At 33.8% G+C, this 13,222-nt stretch overlaps 1 protein-coding gene across 2 annotated transcripts in view; it reads left to right on the top strand.

The window, feature by feature from the left end:
- Positions 1-13,222, top strand: part of ARSJ (arylsulfatase family member J) — a 77,128-nt gene that overhangs the window by 1,339 nt on the left and 62,567 nt on the right. The window lies entirely within an intron of this gene.

Here is a 13,222-nt window from a genome sequence, read left to right as displayed (position 1 = left end):
TCAGACTATTTGTATGTTTAAGTAAAGTGCTTTTCATATTGTTGCTGTTTTGCTAAATAGCTAAATCTTCTACTTAAAATGTTCACGCATTTTCATATTTTTACTGTATCCTATCAGAGCATAGGCTACTGTAATTGATTTGGATGTACAAATTCAGCCTGTGGAACAAAGATAAACTAGGAAGGGCAGGGGTTAAGCTGGACAGAGGTAGAAGAAAAGCCTTAGCCATTTCAATCTATGTCTTGTGATTTCAGTTGCAGGACAGGGAACCCTTGCTTCTGTGAAGTTGTTCTTGGAATTGGATCCTATAAAAGTAGCCAGTATCCATTGGAAAAATAAAGACTATTTTGTAAGAATCTCTGTCTTGCAGAGACTTTTGCTTACAGCATGATTTCCACTGCTTAGCAAACTGTCAGAACTTAGCATCATTGCCAGAAAAGAAAAAAATTATTATCCTTCCGTCTCCTGAGAATGAGAAAAGTCTCACTGTACTTCAGAGTCATTTTAAAGGTTAATTGTGGCATCAGAAAATCAAGGGTATTTGATATTTATAAAGGAATAGATTATTGGCTGGAAAATAATAAGTCCATCTGGTGGCCTAGAGGTCAAGTTCTTCATGTTTAACCCCAAACATGCTTATATTTGGCTCATGAAATAAATGTCTCACAAAGCTTCACTGGACCTGTTCAAGTAACTTATAGAATTTAGATTTACACAGATAGCCAACAGTGGTTGAAAATATGTAACTGAACTATATGAATTTATTTTTCACAATAAAGCGTATGTTCAAGACTTTTCACCAAACAAGAAAATTTGTTCTTAAACATTATCTTGCATTGAAACAATATGTAGGTTTTTTCTTTTAACCATTATGTTTACTTAATAAAATGAAACAGGAACTAAGCTGAAAATATTTCCTAATTTTTTCTCTTTGGTGAAAGATTAACTTCTCTGTAATTTCAATGCAATCAAACATCTGATGAGATTTCTTTTCTCATTAAAAATTTTCATTCAGTGCAACAGGTTGTATAACTTTTATAGGCAAAAAGTACAAATAGCTACTGTGATTTGATTTAAATTTCTATTTGAATTAAACATTTGTATACCTTTTCACTTGCAATTTCTCCTTTTAGACAAATTACTGGAACCTTCCTTTAAATGAACACAGATGTAAGAAATAAAGCGGTTATGGAAGCCCAGTTCTGGACTCATTAACCCATTTATGCCTGAGGTTGCAATTTTTTGAATTTTTGCAATCAGACTCTGGTAATGATCTTGAGCAGTAGTATATAAATAACTCCCACATGCTTAGAATTCCAATAATGGAACACTAGGCATAAATGAGTTAATAATGCAGGTCCCAGAAAATATGGTCATTTGTTCTCTCTGTGAACACATGCCTATGCCTTGTGGATCTTCTAAAAAAAAAGGAAGCAATAAAAAAACTGAAACGAACTAAACTATTTTAAGGGAAATAAAATGGGTTATGAGAAGTGTGACATGATTCAAATATCTTCACATGACAAAGAGTTTACATAATTGAAGCTGAAGTTACTTTTGATACTGTTAACAAAACAGCCCTCTCTTTATATTTTTCTGGAGTCAAAAATTAAAAATCTATTTTATTATACTACACAAATCTATAACAAATTGCAGATTCCCTTAATAATTTACATCATACTAGTCTGGCAATATTGAATATCAGCCAGCCTGTCAATAAGCATTCATGTGTACAGACCCCTGCATTGGAGCTATGAAGAAGAAACAAGAAGTAAGCCCTAATCTCTGGATAGTAGTTCTCAAGCTGTAGTGTGCAAAAAGAATCAGTCCAAATGCTAGTTAAAATGCAGATTTCTGGGCCCTTCAGCTTTGGTTAGGTCCAGGGTTGAGTCTAGAAATCAATAGTGATTTAGTGAGCATGTCAGGTTATTATGATGATGACATTATCAAAAATAAATTAAGACTGTTAGTATTAAATGTTACCATCTGCTGAGCAGTCACTGTGTTAATGAATTTTATGTGCATTGTCTCATTTAATCCTTCTAACAACTTTAGATAGTTGCTATTGTTATGCCCATTTTATATTGATGTGGCAACAGATTCCAAGAGGGGTAGTAATGTAGGGATTCTATGCACTGGGCTTTGAGAAACAGCATTCTAGGTGTTCACAGTTGTCCTGATGAGATAAAAGGTTGATTGGGAAAATGACTGCCTGTGTTTGATTTATTTCAAAGTAATTTACTCACTTTTGTTTTTACAGTTTTGCAAATAAAGATATGGATTAAAAATATCTTTCTTTTCTTAAAAGAGAATATAGTGAAGGCTTCATAAAGAGAATTATAAGTTTTGCAAAACCTAGACTTGTTTTATGCAGACTTTAGAGAAGGAAAGGTTGACAATCTGAATTGAATTCATATCTTTGACAGTAATTTTGTGTTTTTACTATTTTGTTACTCATTTATCCCACTTGAAATACCATGATGATCACTGTTAACAAATGCAAAGGTGACTCAAATAATGTTTATTTCTAATAGGATATTAGATAAATTCGCTGTGCTTAAAACAACACCCTACCCAACTGGTACCCCTCACCATGGATAATCACTTTCCCAATTTCTCACACCTTAAATTAATTTTGCCTGGTTTTGAACTTTATACAAATTGAGTTACAGAGAGGATACTCTTCTATGTCTGGTTTCTTTTAGCATTATGTTTGTAAAATTTTTCAATGTTGTTTCCTGTATATATAATTTATTCACTATCATTGAATAGTATTCCTTTGCATAAGCATATTACAATTTATTTACCCATTCTACTGTTAATAGACATTTGGGTTGTTTCCATAGTTGGGTTATTATAAACAGTGCTACCATAAAAATACTTGTGTATGTTTCTTTGTGAACATAGGTATGCATTTCTTTTAGCTATCTATCAAGAAGTGGAAATCCTGGGTTAAAGGGATGTGTATATTCAGTTTTGGTAGATACTGCTCAAGTTTCCCAAAGTGATTCTACCAGTTTATACTCTCACCAGTAATTGTATAGAAAGTTCTACTTGCTTCATATTTTTGTCAACATTTATTATTATCTTTTTTCATTTTAGCCACTCTGGTCATTATTCACTGCTACATCATTATGGTTTAAATTTGCATTTTCCTGACAATTAATAAAGTTGAGCATCTTTTCACATTTTTATGAATCAATTTTATATCCCCTTTAAAGAAGTATTTATTCAAATATTTTGCCTATTTTCTCTTTAGATGATTGTTTCTGCCTTATTAATTTGTGGTAGTTATTTATATATTCTATTCCTTTGTTAGAGATTTGTATTGCAAGTCTCTTTGCCCATGCTGTGGCTTGCTTCTTCATTCTCCTCAACAGTGTTTTGGCTTTTTAGTGTATTTTTTTAGTGGTTGTGGTGTGTTTGGTTTCTTTAGTTGTTTTTCTTTTTCTTTTTTTTAATTAACAGGAGGTTTAAATTTTCTTGTAATCCATGTTATAATCTTTTTCTTTTTATGTCCTATTGAAGATATTCTCTCTACCCCAAGATCATGACCATGGTCTTTTATCCCTAAGAGTTTATTGTTTTGTTTTTATATTTAGATTACGATTCATCTGAAATTAGTTTTTAGTATGGTGTAAATGAGAGTTCAAGATTAGTTTTTCCATGTTTATACCCATCTGACCTACACTGTTTATTAAAAAGACCATACCGTCTCCATTACACTGCAGCATCACTTTTTCATAAGTCAGATGAATGCACATGTTTGGTCTGTTTCTGCACTTTTCCATTCCAATTCTCATTGTTTTCACTGTTTAGCTATTTGTTGTGTCAATGGTATGTTCTCTTAACTACTATAGCTTTCTAATAAATTTTAATATCTTGAATGTAAATCCTCCTGCCTGTTCTTCAAAATTGCCTTGGCTATTTTTTACCAGTTCATTAATTTTCCTAGGAAAGAAGAGACAGTATAGATGTACAGATGCAAATAGCATGGAAGATTTGGTTTTGGGACTCTGAAGTAGTTCTCTTCTGAATTATCCTACTTTCTAAGTAAAATAATAAATGAGGTAATTAGCTGAGAATGAAGATCTGAAGGTTTAACGAGTGACGGAGAGAGATACAAAATATCTGCTAGGAGAGTGAGAAAGTGAATTGGGTAAAGAAATGCAGTAAAAATACTGGGCTGTAATGAGAGCCCACTTGAGATTTGTGGTCATAAATTTTAACAGACATCAGGCATTTTTTGTTTGTTTTTCTCCCACCCTTCTTGGTGCTTGTGTGCAGAAGTACAGTTGAAGAGGTGGAATTAACTAGTTTTTGAGATTTGCCAAATAAATAGCATGGTGGATCGTGGACTCTTTGCAAAGAAAGGGGGAATACTATAGGGGCTTATGTTCTCTTAAAAAGTGCTGGGGTCAATACATTAACTGTCTGTATGTCGTTGAAATGAGAACACTACAGTAAACTTACAAAGTTGAAAACATAGATAATAGTGATTGAGAAAGTATATGCATGGGATCAAAATTTAGTTATGTAGTACAGGTTTTGAAAATTACAGGGTAATGAGTGCTAAGGTTGGATGGGGGAAAACATCTTTGGAAGTAAGGAAGGCAAAGTATTTGAAGTACAGAGTGTTGAATAATCACTCCCATGGATATCCATTGAGAAATCACTGAGAACAAAAAGAGAAATAGTAGCAAAGAGGACAGCGAGCCAGTGCTGGGATCATCTATGAATGAGTGCCAGTGAGAAACTAAGATGGCACGCATACCTGCTCCAGGTTCTGTGAATATTGGGATGTGAGTAAAAACCCAGCCCCAACTTGAAAATATGGCAGGGACAGCCAGCAATTAATTACAGCAAAAAGGTACTGGGGCTGTCCAGGGAAGAGATGAAGTTAAAGAGGATTTTGCTTTGAGACCAGACTGCACAACATAGTGAGACCGTGTCTCTAAAAATTAAAAGTAATTAGCTATGTGTGGTGGCATGCACCTGTAGTCCCAGCTACTAGGGAGGCTGAGGTGGGAGGATCCCTTGGGCACAGGAATTTGAGGCTGCAAAGAGCTATGATTGGGCCACTGCACTCTAGCCTGGGTAACAGAGCAAGACCCCATCTCTTAGAAAACAGAAGTTTTAAGGAGGATTTTGCTAAGTAACAGTGGGGATATTGGAAAGTGTTAGGGAGTTGGGATGGGGAAAGGATTGAGTGAGAGTACAGGAGGGACATATACATATAGATATTAGAATCTGAATGAAAGCAAATATATTGGAAAGTTTGGAGTTTTGGTAAAGACTTAAATAAACAGGGATGAAAAGCATGGTGGGATTTTTTTTTTCCAGATAATCTCTTAGAAAGTGGTAAGTTTCTGGTTTTAATTATAGCCTCTTTCTGGAGATTGACTCAGCTGGGCCTTGCCAGCTATAGCCACACTGTATAGTCAGCCACTCAGTTGGGAGCTCTGGTGGCCTAGTTTGGTCTAGGAAGATAGGGTCCAGATAGGCCTCCTCTGTGGATGGCAGTGGCCTGTCAAGGCGGGGGAACGTGTCTTCCAGTTTACAAAATATTGCTTTTAGATATTAAATTTTCAAGTTAGAATTGTCCTAGTGTAGGAAACCCTGAAAAAGTAACTGAATTCTTTCAGCCACTCTGATAGGAGAAAGAGTCAAGTAAGCTTAGGGGAATAGAGTTTGATTATTTCATTTCATAGGCATGTGTGTACACACACACTCATTTCCCATCAGCTTATTGTAAACATCACAGTCACGCATGCTTCCTCTTCCATCCACTTCTTTTATTCAAGGCCTAGTTTTAAGCAGCATGTTACACCCAGACAATACTCAATAAATATCAATTATATTAGTTATATGAGTTCAGTCATTACTTTCATAAATATTTAGTTGATACTTAAACATTTAGAAAAATTTACATGTTTACTGTTAGAAGTTCAGGAAAAACAAGAGTTTCCTTCAAGCCTTACTTTGACTCTGTAAAATGAATATAACAAATGGAGAGGGTGGCTTTGACACCTCACACATCCATTTTAAAAAGAATGGCTCAATAGTCAAACCATTTGACAAAGAGCTGCCAATTCCTATTTGACCATATGGGTTTTCGGATACTAGAATTGTGGTCAAATAAACTATTGGCACACTCTTAAGCTCAAAGTCCATAATTTTCAAGAGTCTTTTTAAAAAGCCATTGAAGTGAATCCCTATTCGGTAATTCTGTTGAGTTTCCTAAATAGCTGTACTTAAAGGTGGAGATTATCCAGTTGCAGAAGGCTGACAATATCTTGTGTCATCCAAATGACCTGTCTTAGAAATCAAAGATAAGAGGACCAAAAGACCTAGAGCCCCTGTTTTGAATATGAGCTCAGTATAAAAGTCTTTTTATTTCAAAGTTTGGTTTCATTCAGTTTTTTCCTATGGCAATATTCTAAAATTAATTTTGATTTCTTCTTTTCCTGTAAGTACTTTACCTTGATGTAATTAGAGTTTGTTTCAGTGTTCTTTTATAATTCTAGATATATTCCCAGTAGTGTTACCTCATTGAGGCAATTTTTCCATGCCTTACTGTAAAAATAATAATAATAATAATGAAAGACTTTCTGCTTCTCATCTTTTAATCTCTCTTCTATCTTATTTATTTATTTATTTATTTATTTATTTATTTATTTATTTTTAGTGTTTTTTGAGATAGGGTCCTGCTGTGTCACCTAGGCTGGAGTGCAGTGTCATAATCATGGCTCACTGCAGCCTCAACCTCCCAGGCTCAAGTCATCCTCCTGCTTCAGCCTCCCAACTACCTGGAGGACTACAGGTGTGCACCATCATGCCTGGTTAATTTTTGCATTTTTTGTAGAGACAGGGTTTCACCATGTTGCCCGAGCTGGTCTCTAACTCCTGGGCTTAAGTGATCCACCCACCTTGCCCTCCCAAAGTGCTGGAACTACAGGAATGAGCCACCTTGCCCAGCCCCTGTCTCCTCTAATTTACCCAACACATTTGATTTACTAAAACTGACTCTCATGACATCACCATTCTCAGCAAACATGCTCCCTGTTCCCCCACTGACTCCAAAGAATAGGAAAATAAATAATTTTATACTGAAGGCCTTCTTGTGCCATTTGTTTTTCAGACATCCTGTTATTTGATCTTCACATTCACACTGAAGGTAAAAATTTTTTATTTGAAAAATATTTCTCAAATATTTTACAAATGTCCACATTTTATGGATGGCATATGAACATTTTAGAGAAATTACATAAATTGATCATGGTCACACAGTTTCTTAAGCAGCAGAGCTATTTGAACCTTAACTTGTGTGACTTTATTATTTTTCATCACCCCATTCTGCCTCCTATGAAAATTATGAACACCTCAGTCCAGTTATTAAACAATATTTTTAGCCTTATCTTTCTCCTTCTACCTTCAAACTCTACACCAGAGAAATGGATGATTCACAGTTTCTCAAGAACATCTCGATTTCCTCTCTTCTTTGGCTCATTCTGTTTTCACTCCTTGGAATTTACACCCTATCTCTCTTTGCCCAAATCCCAACCACTCATTAGGACTCACCTAAAATACCACTTTGCTTATACAGCTTTCCATGATTCCTTAGCCGGAAATCATTTATTTCAATGATGAGCTTTCGTATTCCTTTCTGTAACTGTCTCATTAGGCATGATTTTCCACTCCTTCACAGCTATTACTGAACCTCTTATTTCCCTTGCTGGTCCCCTAAGCAACAAAGCTGATTTATAATCTCCATAAATCTCACAGCACCCAATACAGTGTTTTGTACTAATAGGCACTAAGTAAATGTGTGAAGAATGAATGAATGAATGAATGAATAAATGATTATTTATTTACCCCTGGCAGTCAATATGATCAAGAAGAAGTAGCATATAATTTATATTAAGGAAATCTGAGTTACAGTACAGTGCTGATTCAACAAATTACTGACTTTGACCTTGAATACATTTTTTGATATTTCTGAGATGCATTGTTTTCATCTATAGAATCATAGTAATGATATTATTTAGTTACCAATCTTAAAAGTTATTCCACTCATCAACTGACATAACATATGTGAAAGTACTTAGAGAATTTTACATATTATATAATTTTAAAGTAAGCATTCTTTTAAATTTAGAGTTATGTCTCCATAATTGTAATCATATACAAACCTTACAAGAAGTGGCTTTTATTCTTTTTTAAAGCTTTCTGTAAGTATAGTCATAGCTCTCATCCAACTTTAATCTGTTGATTTAAAAAAGGGTTAAAATTAAACCCCATATGTTTTAATTTTAATATGTTTTATCTGGCATGGTATTCTGCATGATATTGTTGGTTCTGAGATGTCCAAAAAAGGTGACTGGGGTGTATTTTTTAAGGTCTCTGCACTTGCAAACTGTTTTAGTTGTTGGTTGTCATGCTTGGCAGAATCTACTGGAACCCTGCTAAGCCTGTGACAAGTGAGAGCAAATGTATATTTAAACAGTGATGTCAAAAGTATAACACTAAATGAGGCATTGAAAATAGGGTAATGGAAAGGCCAGTAATTAATTACTTCGAATTCCTTCAATGAAAAATGTCAAAACATGTTATTGAATATTATTAATATATCTTGTCCAGCTTTGAATTCCAGCTCACCCTGGGACTACTAGTCAGAAGGTACACAATGGTTTTGAATTAATATATTGTTCTAGTTTTCATAGGGATTGAAACATCTGTGCTCTATGATCACTGTTTCAATAACCTCCTAAATTATTATATTGCTTACAGCATCTGAATCCACCTCTACAATAAGACCTAAGTAAAATTCCTACAATAGTCGAAATAATGACACTTCCCCGCTTAAAATTTTTAGAAGTTTCCACTACTTGGAGACTAAAGCATAATTTCTAAGCATTCCATATAAGGGCCTTCAAAATCTGGCCTCTGCTAAGGTTCTGCTGCAATCTCCCAACAATTTTCCATTTATACCTTCTTTGGATTATCAGTGCCAGAGTACTTGTACTTTCCCACGAGGGCTGCATCCTCATACCACCCTGTTTCCTTCTAAGCAGGGCTTCCTTTGGTAGAACGTTCTTCATTCACCTCTGGGAAAACATCATTGCATCTTTCTAGACCCTCTACCACCCTCATCTCCTCACCAATGCTTTTCTGATCATTTTCTCACCCCACCTCAGGCAGAGTCAAGTGCATTCTGCTCTGTTCCTATAGTCTTTTCTGCATTCCTCTGTTTCAGTTTTTATACTTAGTTACCTCTTTCCTCTTAATCCCTAAGTGTACAAGAATACACTAAATTATAAACTTCACATAGTCTAATTAAAAAAACATATAAATATTATACGTATATACAAATCTCTCTCACATATATGTATGTATATGTGTGTATATATACATATATGTATATGTATACGTGTGTGTGTGTATATATACATATATCACAGTGATTAAAAGCAAAGAACTTATGTGACGTCAGCCATATAACTTCAACTAGCTATTCTTCAGTTTTTTCACGGGAAAATGGGGATGATCATTATAGTACCTCATGGGGTTTATTATGAGGATTAAGTAGAATTGTGTACCTAAAGCATTTAGAACAGAGCCTGCCACATAGAAACCCATATAACTTGATAATCTTGGTTACCTCCAGGCTGGGAAACTTTAAGTTAACCCATAAATAGTTAATGAATGTTTGCTGATAAGCAGACTCTCAATAAACATTTATGCAATAATTAAACCAAGTGAAAAGCTCTGAATGAGAAAATATTCAAAAACTACATTAAGTGTTTTATGACTGACATTGAATATGTCAGAATGACATTTTATATTCATTCTGAATTTTAGGAGCTTTCATATTTTTCATCTGTTAGTACAATAGCTTAAAATCTAAGGGAATGTTTTCATTTAAAAATTGTTAACATCATATTACCATTGCTCATCAACTGAGATATGATGCCATATTTGATAGAGTTGGATGAACATAGATATTCAGATTGGTAGCAAACTTTAGTAATTGTTCAAGCATAATTTTAAGTTATATCATATTCAGAGAGAGCAGTTATTTTAAGTGGAAGTTATCTGAGAAGCAGGAGGCATAGGATTGGATACCTATGTCTAACCCCAGCTCCACACTTCGAGTGAAACCTTAGGTTACTTAAAGCCTGTAGATCTCCTCATCAAATGAGAGTAGTAGGAACTTAACAGACCATTCATTCTGGTATATTTATCTTATTAAATAAGACCATAAGGGAGAAAATACATAGAGCATTACCTGGCATATAATAAATGCTCGATACATTCTAAGTTTTAGATTTAACTGAACTTTCAGGGAACTTATTTTGAATAGAAAGGGAAAAGTATTTCCGAAGTCTCAACTACTCTAATAAATTTTTTTCCAAATGGGCATATGTAGAATCCATATCAGAAATGACAGCATACTTACAAACCTTTTAGTTTTACCTTATGTAAGCTTTACACACTTTTTCTTGGGTGTAATAAGATGTGGCAGCCAACAAAGAGTGATAGAATTTTTAGAGTTCAAAAAGATGTTGAATATTATTTTTCCCAAAACCTTCATTTTATAACAATGAATTCTCTCTCCACTGACTGAATTTAATCAATAATAAAATTTCTCTATCCTATCACCAACACCAAATCTACCAACCAACTGGGCCTCTTAGGGAGACATGCCAGAAAATAATCACTAGGTCATTGTCCTCTTCCTGAGGAGATACCATGATATGCTTTTCTTAAAACTTGGTTATTCTCAAGCTTAGTAGAGAGGGTAAGGACCAGCCATAGATGAGAAAGAGGATGTGGCAACTGACTGGACCCTGTCAGAGTGCTGAATTGTTCCATGCACAAAGCCCAGATGGGCTTGATAGGCATGGTTTGGCAACATTCAGTGCCCAAGAAGGTCCAGCCAGCAGTTGGACACAGCAGCAAAAATTTGGGTGGCAACCAACCCTTGATTAAATTAAATTCATAACCACAAATCTAAAATAGGCACTAAAATATGCCAGCAGTTTTTTTACCTTCTTATTTTATGTGTCCCATTCTTCAGAACTACTATTTCCAAATTTCTCATCTCCTCAAACTGCTAATATCCTTTCATCAGCTCATTGCCTTACTTCAAAATTCCATTGAGAATTAGAAGCAATAATAAATTAGCCCTTTCATTACCAACACCAAGTTTACCAACTTACTAGCATTGACAGCATATGTGCAGCCTTCCTTTTCAAGTAGGCATTAAGGTACATGCATCAGTCAAAGACCCATGCCTCCCCAAGCCACTTTTTTCCTCCTGAAGGACTTAGTTTTTACAATTTTACATTCTTTCTTTGTCATTTTCTATCTCTAGTAAAGCACTTCTACCATCACATAAATGAGTTTAAGTTCCTTCTATCTAAAAATAAACTAAAACAAAGTGCACAATTTACTTGATTCAATTTTTCTGCACTTGTACCTAGCAAAAATTCATGAATTATATATATAACTCCATTTCAATTATTAACCTATAATATATTAATACATACTGTAAATTTGATAGCATACCTGTATTATAATATTAATTCATCTCTACTATAATCTATACTATAATTGAAAATTTTAAAACAAATTTATAATGTATTAGAAATTTATTTAAAACATTATCCCTAATCTTCAATCTGAAACCAAAGAATTTTTACATTGTTTTATCAGATTTTTAAAAATTACCTTTGGGGTTGAACATTATGAGGTTAAAGACTGTTATATCCTTTGAACACACCAGGTTCTTGCACAGGATAAGGTCATAATGAATGTATGTGAACGGAGTGATTTGGACTCAAATTAAAATTTAATTTGGTTTAGATATTTTTTAAATAATTTTGAAAATTATTTTGAAGATTATTTTGAAAATAATCTCCAATAATAATCAAATAAACTCAAACATTTGAAATCAATTTTTTACTTTGTTCCTAGTTTGGCTATCTTTGTAACTCTGTAGTTTAGTCGTACATTTTTCCTAACTAAAAGATTTAGTTGAGCATAAAATCTTGTTAATAGCAATTTAACATTTATTTGGCATGTATGTGCTAAGAAATATACCTTATGTACATTACCCTCTAATATATATTCTTAGTACATCTATCTCTAAAAAATATATTTATCTCTCTATCTATGTGTATATCTATATCTGTATCTCTTTTATATATTCTCCAAGTCTCATAACTCTAGAGTAATTATTATTATCCACATTTCACACTTGAAGAAATCAAGCTCAGAGAAGTAAGGTATCTTGACCAAGGTCCCATGTAAGTAATGAAGCTAGGATTCCAACTCCAACACTATGATTTTTCCATGACATTATTCAGATGGCTGACAGGATGGGTTTGTTATCCCTGCACAGCTTTCTTTAGAGCAGAAAACAATAAATATCTTTCATTATTAAAGTAAAGCAACAGCAGGCTAAGTAGATACAGTTATTCTAAAAACCAGAAACTCTTATTCAAAATTATTTCCCATACTGTTTTGGGAAGTTGCAAGAAGTTCTTGTTTTTTATTTGTTTCATGTATAAATTAATGATGTCAATATTACCTTTCAGAATTTGTAAGAATACTTAACCTATTAATCAAACTATGCTTTCTCTTATTGAGAGATGAAATGAAGAACTTAAATATTCGATAACTGTAGATGCCACAAGACATAATATAATTCCAGTTCTATTTTTGTTACTATGTTTTGAAGTAATGTCTAGTTCCTATACAATATTTTGTTTAAATTTGACTGTGAAAAGTTTTTATAATATTTTCCACATATATTGTTGATCCTAACAACCTCTCAAATATTAACAATTAGATATTTAGGACTGTAAGATGTATATAATAGAGCAATGTATAAGAATTACTCCAAGAACTTGTTAAAACTGTATGCGTATGCCTCTGGTCCTACCCTAATATTTCAGAAGGGCTAGGGTGGGGGTATTGGTTCTGCATTTCCAATAAGCTCCCTGGTGAAGGTGAAGTTGCTGGTCTGGGAACCGTACTGAATAACACTGTGGTAGAGTTTTGATTTTTAATGCTCCATGGTGATTTATTGCCACCTTTGTCTCTTTTTTTTTTCTCCCCACCATTTATTTAACACTTGCTATATGCATATGACTACTTAATTTAAGTATTGTCTTAGAATCAAGTCAATTAACTTGTGTTTTTCCTCCTAAAGTCT

This window comes from Theropithecus gelada, chromosome 5, assembly GCF_003255815.1.
Source record: "Theropithecus gelada isolate Dixy chromosome 5, Tgel_1.0, whole genome shotgun sequence".
NCBI lineage: Eukaryota > Metazoa > Chordata > Mammalia > Primates > Cercopithecidae > Theropithecus > Theropithecus gelada.
Note: the sequence above shows the minus strand (reverse complement) of the source record. Positions and strands in the feature narration are given on the sequence as shown.